The 6971-nt window shown below is 32.6% G+C and overlaps 1 long non-coding RNA gene across 2 annotated transcripts; it reads right to left on the bottom strand.

The window, feature by feature from the left end:
• Positions 1–228: 228 nt before the first annotated feature.
• On the bottom strand, positions 229–5633 carry LOC105785501 (uncharacterized). Of its 2 annotated transcripts, XR_008197465.1 has the most exons (3): positions 5258–5611; positions 2828–2947; positions 229–2462 (listed from the first exon to the last, which is right to left on the bottom strand). It is a non-coding gene; the product is annotated as an uncharacterized LOC105785501 (long non-coding RNA). The 2 variants fall into 2 exon arrangements; XR_001131038.2 differs by having other exon boundaries at positions 393–2947; positions 5258–5633.
• Between the last annotated feature and the right edge of the window lie 1338 nt (positions 5634–6971).

Raw genomic sequence — 6971 nt, 5'->3', positions numbered from 1 at the left:
CAAAAGAACTAACGAAATTGTTATGTTGTATATATATTTTGACATATTTTCATTAATTTAGTTATCTTGCTAGACGTGCATAATATAAGAATCTCATGTAAAAGTAAAATGAATAATAAATATTTGATGTATGTAATCACAAACTCTCATGCAACTTCATTTTACATGTGCCAAACTTCACAAAGAATATTGATTGAAAGTATCTATTCACAAATAATAGCATTAAGGTTCCTTTAAAATCTTGATTGAGAGTATTCTATAGAATCAAATATGGTAATACAAGGCTATTTTAATATAATATATATTAATGGAAATTTATGGAACATATAAAGTTTCCCTGCATCAATGAATGTATTTTAGAAGCTAGTAAACACAAAGCAAGAATACCAATATACTTGAATAACACGCAACCATTGGCTCCTCTTCTTGAAAATTTGTAAAGCTTTTGTAGCTACAATCAATGGAAACTCAAGTCTCCCAAGCTACCCATTTGTCCAATGCTCCATAAACTGTCTTTTTTTCATTGGGAAGTTGAGAAACCTACTTTTACATATAAAATCAATGTATATCTTTATCTTTAAATACTAAATACATACTATAACTAAAAACTATACCCAATATAGAGAATACTCTACAAAGCTTCTTATAATCTGAAATTTTGCATATTAGAGAATACTTTGCGGTGAACAGCTGTAAAAAGAACAAAAGATAAAGATATTAATTTCAGATGGCATGGTAATATGCAACATGCAAAGTAAATTTCATCTGATAACCAATAGAGGCAAAGTTATTAATACATTATGTAAGTTGTATTACATGTGCAGTCAAAGATTTCCTTTCCCATCTCTCTGAAAAGAATAGGGTTTCACATTACATACAACTATTTGATCCCAACCATCTTGAATGTTTGTGCCACAGAGGATATTAGAATTGCATACAATTAGTACTAGGAGAGAAAAGAACATAGAAAACGGGTGAGGGTTTCAAGCTGAGAAGCATGCAAGTAAAATCAGACTCATTTCTTTTTTCCAAAAAAAAAAAGAAAAGGACAGTTTTTTATTGTCACTGATATGGGCAATCATAAAGGTTTCTGGAGGTTAATTGTATCATAGTCACAGCAAGAGTTTATTCCAAGTTTGGATGAACATAATAGACGTCTTGTGTGTTGGCTTGATTTTAGCAAATTGCAAACATTTGTGATTAAGATGGTAAAAATTTCAACTTGAATCATATTTGAGAGTGCGTGTATTTTTGTTTGTAATGTGTTATACATCACACCCTCTAAGCCAGGATTTAAGTTATCAACGAGAGAAGTATTGAATGTTTTAATTTAAGCAAAGAACACAACATTTAACCAAAAATAAAAATAAACAGAGCAAAAACAATAACACAACAAGTTTGCAAGTTAGTATGCATTTACAGATGGAAGGGAAAAAGAAAAAACTTTTGCACAAGAGGAGTGTTTTTGTCCTTCTAGATTTCAGCAACAACACCTTTAATCTATATTCCTAGGATATCCATGAATGGTTAGCCCCAAAAACTCCCTTAACACTAGCAAAATAAAACATAGCCTACAATGATATCTATACATATTTTTCATTACAAACTCGAAATGTTATTGAACTTCAAACCCAAAACAAACAAAAAAAAAGCCAAAATTAAAAATTAAACTTACCAAATAAAAGCCCCAAATCAAGAGAAGAATCCAAAGGGAAATCACTGATGCACTGATAGAGAAATTAGCGAATAGAAAAAAAGTGTAGCCTTTACAGATACAGTCCCAACAAATCCCAACCTAAAATTGAAATCCCTTACTATCTATAGAAAAAACTAAATAAATAAATAAAATTATGATGAATTAGTAATGGCCATGCTCATCTATAGAAAATCAACGAAGAGAAAAAGAAAGAAGAAATTACAGGGTATTGGCAAAATGAATATCAGCTTCAAGAGCCTTGAAATAATGATTGAGAGTATTTTTGTAACACCCCTAACTCGTATCTGTCGCCGGATTAGAGTTACAGAGTATTACCAAATAAATGTAACTTAAAACCATTCATTTGCAAACATTTCAATAAACATAGCAGAACTTAATAATATACATGCATATCGTCCCTTATTCGAGCCCTCGAGGCCTTAGAATCACTTTAGAAATGATTCGGGACTAAATCGAGAACATTTGAAACACTGAGGAAAAAGTTAGAAAAATTCAAACTGCAAGGGTCACATGGCCGTGTAACAATCAAAATAGGGACACATGACCATGTCCCAGCTCGTGTCTGTGCTTGTGTAACTCTCTGACCTGGGTCACACGGCCAAGTCACACGTCCGTATTCTAGGCCATGTGCTAGGTCGTGTAACTGCTTGACGTGCAACCTTTAAAACCTATAGGGGACACACGGCCATGTGGACAAGAAATTAGTCAAAATCAAGCCATTTCTTTCACCAATTCCAACAAGTACCTACAAGACATATATAGATATAATCAATGCACCAAAAACCTACCAAAACATGTTTAATTTAACCCATTCAAAGGATCCAAAATCCATTCAACCAATGTGCCTTATAAGGCACCTCAATCACAATCAAACAAACTTACCAAAACATATGCATACTTAACCTTACTTCCAACATACACATCTAGTTCCATATCATCTTAACATATAACAATTAAGAACATTTCTAGCACAGCAACTTAATTCACCAACAAGCCAAAATAAACCACAAGTGTATACTTTCATACCATTCTAATTGTACCAAAAAGATATCTATTTACAACCTTAGTAAAGTGTCTAACAACTTAGTTTAGTATTTTGTCAAAATGTACCTTCACAACTTATATAGCCATATATATACATGCCACAACCCTAAGGAGCATAAGAACTACCAACATCGATGGATAGTGTGATCTGAAGATTCGATCCATCCAAAAGTCAGCAATAACGATCTACAAAACAATACACAAAAACGTATAAGCTTATAGAGCTTAGTAAGAACATAGTAAATCTTTTAACTTAACAACAACTGAATGCAAATCTTATTTTACTCGATTTGAAGTTACCAAAGTGTAAACAGGGGCACGTATGTGCAATTCAGGGGTATCAAAGTGCAAACAGGGGCACGTATGTGCAATTTAGGGGTACAGAAGTACAAACAGGGGCACGTATGTGCAATTCAGGGGTACCGAAGTACAAACAGGGGCACGTATGTGCAATTCAGGAAATAATTAAGTGTAAGCAAATAATTACATAACAGTATTGTAAACAAACAAGTAGGAAATTCAATTACGTATAGAAATACTATGAACTTACATCGATAACTAGAGCATAAAAGTACGATCGATCTAATCTGTGATTTTTGCCTTTTCTCGGTTTAGATCCGATTGAGATTTATCTTGATCTAAATAGACAATTATATTCAATTAATTGTTTCAATCCATCTTAAACATTCAATTCAATCCATAATCCATATTTATACATAATTACAATTTTGCCCATAATATTTTAACCTTTTTACAATTTAGTCCTTAAACTCGTAAATTGAAATCTAAGCATTCTCATCCGTAACTCATGCTAACCGAATTTATTATGAACCCATATCCACTCATACAAATCATCATTTTATAATTTAACCATGATATTTTACTACTTTTACAAATAAGTCCCTAAATGACATTTTCATCAAAAATCACTTTACAAAACTTGTTTATTTATCTACAAGGACTCATAATCTTTCATTAAAATTTAAGAATCATACAAAAAATTCATGGCCAAACCCTAAATATTTAACAGTTTTGCAAATTAGTCCCTAGGCTAGCTAGATTAAGCTACAATGATCTTGAAAACATAAAAATCATTAAAAATGGGTCTTGAAAACTCACCATGCACACAACCCTAGCTCAATCGAAAGCTCCCTCTCCCCCAATGGCCAAAATAAATTTTGGTTCATCAAATGAAGAAGATGAACACTTTGTTTTAATTAATTTAATCTTTATTTACTCATTTACCTTTTTTACCCTTTAAAAACTTTAATAATTTCAATAAAACCATGTCATGGATGTCCACTATCCACATAAATAGTCTAATTACCATTTAAACCCACTCACATTTAAATTTCATAATAATTAGACTCCTTTAACTTATAGAACTCTACTTTTGTACCTTTTACGGTTTAGTCCTTTTACAAAATTAAGCATGCAAATGTCAAAATTTCTTAACAAAATTTTTATACGATACTACTAACATACTGTGTACATTAAAATAATAATAAAATAAAAATTTCTCGTTAGATTTGCTGTCCCGTAACCACTATTTTATTTCACTGAAAACGAGCTGTTACAATTTTAAAAAGAAATCAATATTTACTAATAAATCCTATTATATATATACATTCCATCCATTGATCACAGATGAATTCAAGAAGCAATATTACATAAACCATAAAATGAACACATAATTGAAGAAGCCATATTACATAATCCATTTTATGGCTCCAAAAACCAGGAATCCTCCTAATCAACTTTCTTACAACTACTGCTTGTATAAATTGAATGCCCAACAACCATTACAAGATTCTTAAGCTTGGCATACGGATAGTAATTACTGAACCCCTCATCAAGCTTCCTATAATTTCTCAGCATCCTATAGTGATGCTCATATAGTGATAAACCTATGCCAAGGAAATAAATAAAATAAGGAGTGGATGTAACTTGTAATAGTAGTAAAGCCTGTTAGCCAAGGATTTGATCATTCCAAACAGGTTAAAACGAAGAAACTTTATACCTTTAGGTTTTTTTGATATTATCTGATTCAATATCAAAGTCACCTCTTGGATAAACATTAAAGGACTTAGAACTATTTGACCTAAATGGATAATTATTCATGATAACAGAAATCTAGCTGAAAAGCTTCAGATTTATGTAAACAAAACATACCCAGACAGGCAATTCAACAGATTATCAATTAAAGATCACGACTTTGGGTATTCAATTCAACAAAGCCAAAACATAAACTGTTGGAAAAGGAAAGATCCAGATCATCAAAGTTCAACTTCTTGTTTACAGCTTAGGAAAGTATAAATGAATTTTAAGACAGAAAAACAAAATGGGGTTTTGATTTACATGAAAAATAAGATCAAAGCAGAGGTAGAAAAGGTAAACTCATTGAAAGCGTAGCAGGATAGAAATTCAAATCCAATGTTTTAGAGATTTTGTTTATTAAAAAAAACCAGAGATGATGGCGAAGGGAAGAAGACTAACAACAATTGTTGATAATTGATCGGAGCCTCGCCGTTCTCACAATCGGTGGGATGCACGGTGGGAGATGAGCTCATTTCTTTGGAAAGCTCCGCCTTCGACATCGATTTCTCCATATTTTCCACCATGCGCAAATTCTCCACACACAAAATCCAAAAGCAGAGAGTCTTCTATGCATTTTATGCAAAACCCAAGAAGATCTCTTGCTATTGTTACCAGAATGCTGAGCAAAGGTGGGAGAAAATTTTCGTTTGAAAAAAAAAAGCTATTATGAGAGGCATTGAATAGGCATTCAGAGCCCGATCCTCTAAATGGATATACAGTGTTTACGCGTAATAGAGCCCGTACAGAATAATGATTCAGTAGTCTAATTTTAAACAAAAAAATGTCTCATTGTAGCGTATGGAATAGGGACGGAATGGAATGGCCATTTCGTCGAACCAAATATGCCCTTATTATTTTAATTTTTATTTCATTTTAATAAAGTTTGCAATTTAATTTAGTTCGCAGATTTTGTCATGTCTGAATTTTAGATAAGTCTTGTGTTTTGTTATTTATGTCTATGCGTGTGTTAATTATCACATGGTGTCTTGTTTGTGTCATTTGTCCATATATGTTGAATATGTGCATATGTGCATATATGCGTGTGTGTGTCTCCAAGTAAGTTTATATGTATTTCATGTGTGAGAGTCTAGTGTCTATTCTAGTTATAATATCTTAGTCAAATGTAAGTGTAAGTGTTGCAAACATTTGATGTCTATTTATATGTGTGCAGGTGGTTATTCGAATGGACAAATGCATGACTCTTCAAAGACCTTCATTAAACTGAATTCATGCACAAAGGATATGTGGTGCATATGACTATTCGTGTGAAGGGCCAAATTCATGCTTCATGCATTTCTTAAAATGGAAGGATTCATAACCATAATGTAGACGCATGGACGGTGACAAAAATCGGAAGAAAGTGGCTGATCATTTTACTGATGCATGGAGGATTTCATGAACAACATTCAAGGAAGTCAAACCACAATTAATTCGGCTAATGTTCCAGCACAAACATGCACCGAAATTAGGGGATGAACCAACTAAATGCATGCTGCCTATTCATCATCCCAAGACGCATTAAAGCTTCAAATTAAACGAGATGCATGTCCCATTCATCTATCATTCGGCCAAGGGGAGTGAAGGAAGATTAAATACTGATCATTCATGAAATTTAAGCTTTCTTCTTGACTAAGCATTCATAAACAGATTTGGGAAAGGATTGTGACTATTCAACTTATGCAAGCATCCACCATGATTCAAGAGCTGAAATTATTACTTTGTGTGTGAACATGTTAAAGGCTAATGTGAACACCTAGATGTCGAATTTGATTAGTCATCTTAGAGTCCTATAAATACTTACGAAATTGTCATTTGTAAGGTTAGAACTTTATAAACCAAATTTCTGAATATAAACTTTATTTTGTGATAATTTTTTCCTGGGTTCTTCGTTGAACTAAAAACTGAACTTATTAAACTTTCCGAGTTTGTGGCGTCCAATTGTCTTATCACTCCGTTCACCATCCCGGAGTGTGGCAACTTTGTTTATACTAAAGTTCTAGTAGGTTCAAGAGTTAACAGGTCTTTGCTTTAATATAGCTAAGGTTCTTAGCTACAACCACTACGGGTCGAGGTTTTTATCCGTTAAACCATTTCAAGATGATCCAATCTCTTC

The sequence above is a fragment of the Gossypium raimondii genome, chromosome 1, assembly GCF_025698545.1.
Source record: "Gossypium raimondii isolate GPD5lz chromosome 1, ASM2569854v1, whole genome shotgun sequence".
Taxonomy (NCBI): Eukaryota; Viridiplantae; Streptophyta; class Magnoliopsida; order Malvales; family Malvaceae; genus Gossypium; species Gossypium raimondii.
Note: the sequence above shows the minus strand (reverse complement) of the source record. Positions and strands in the feature narration are given on the sequence as shown.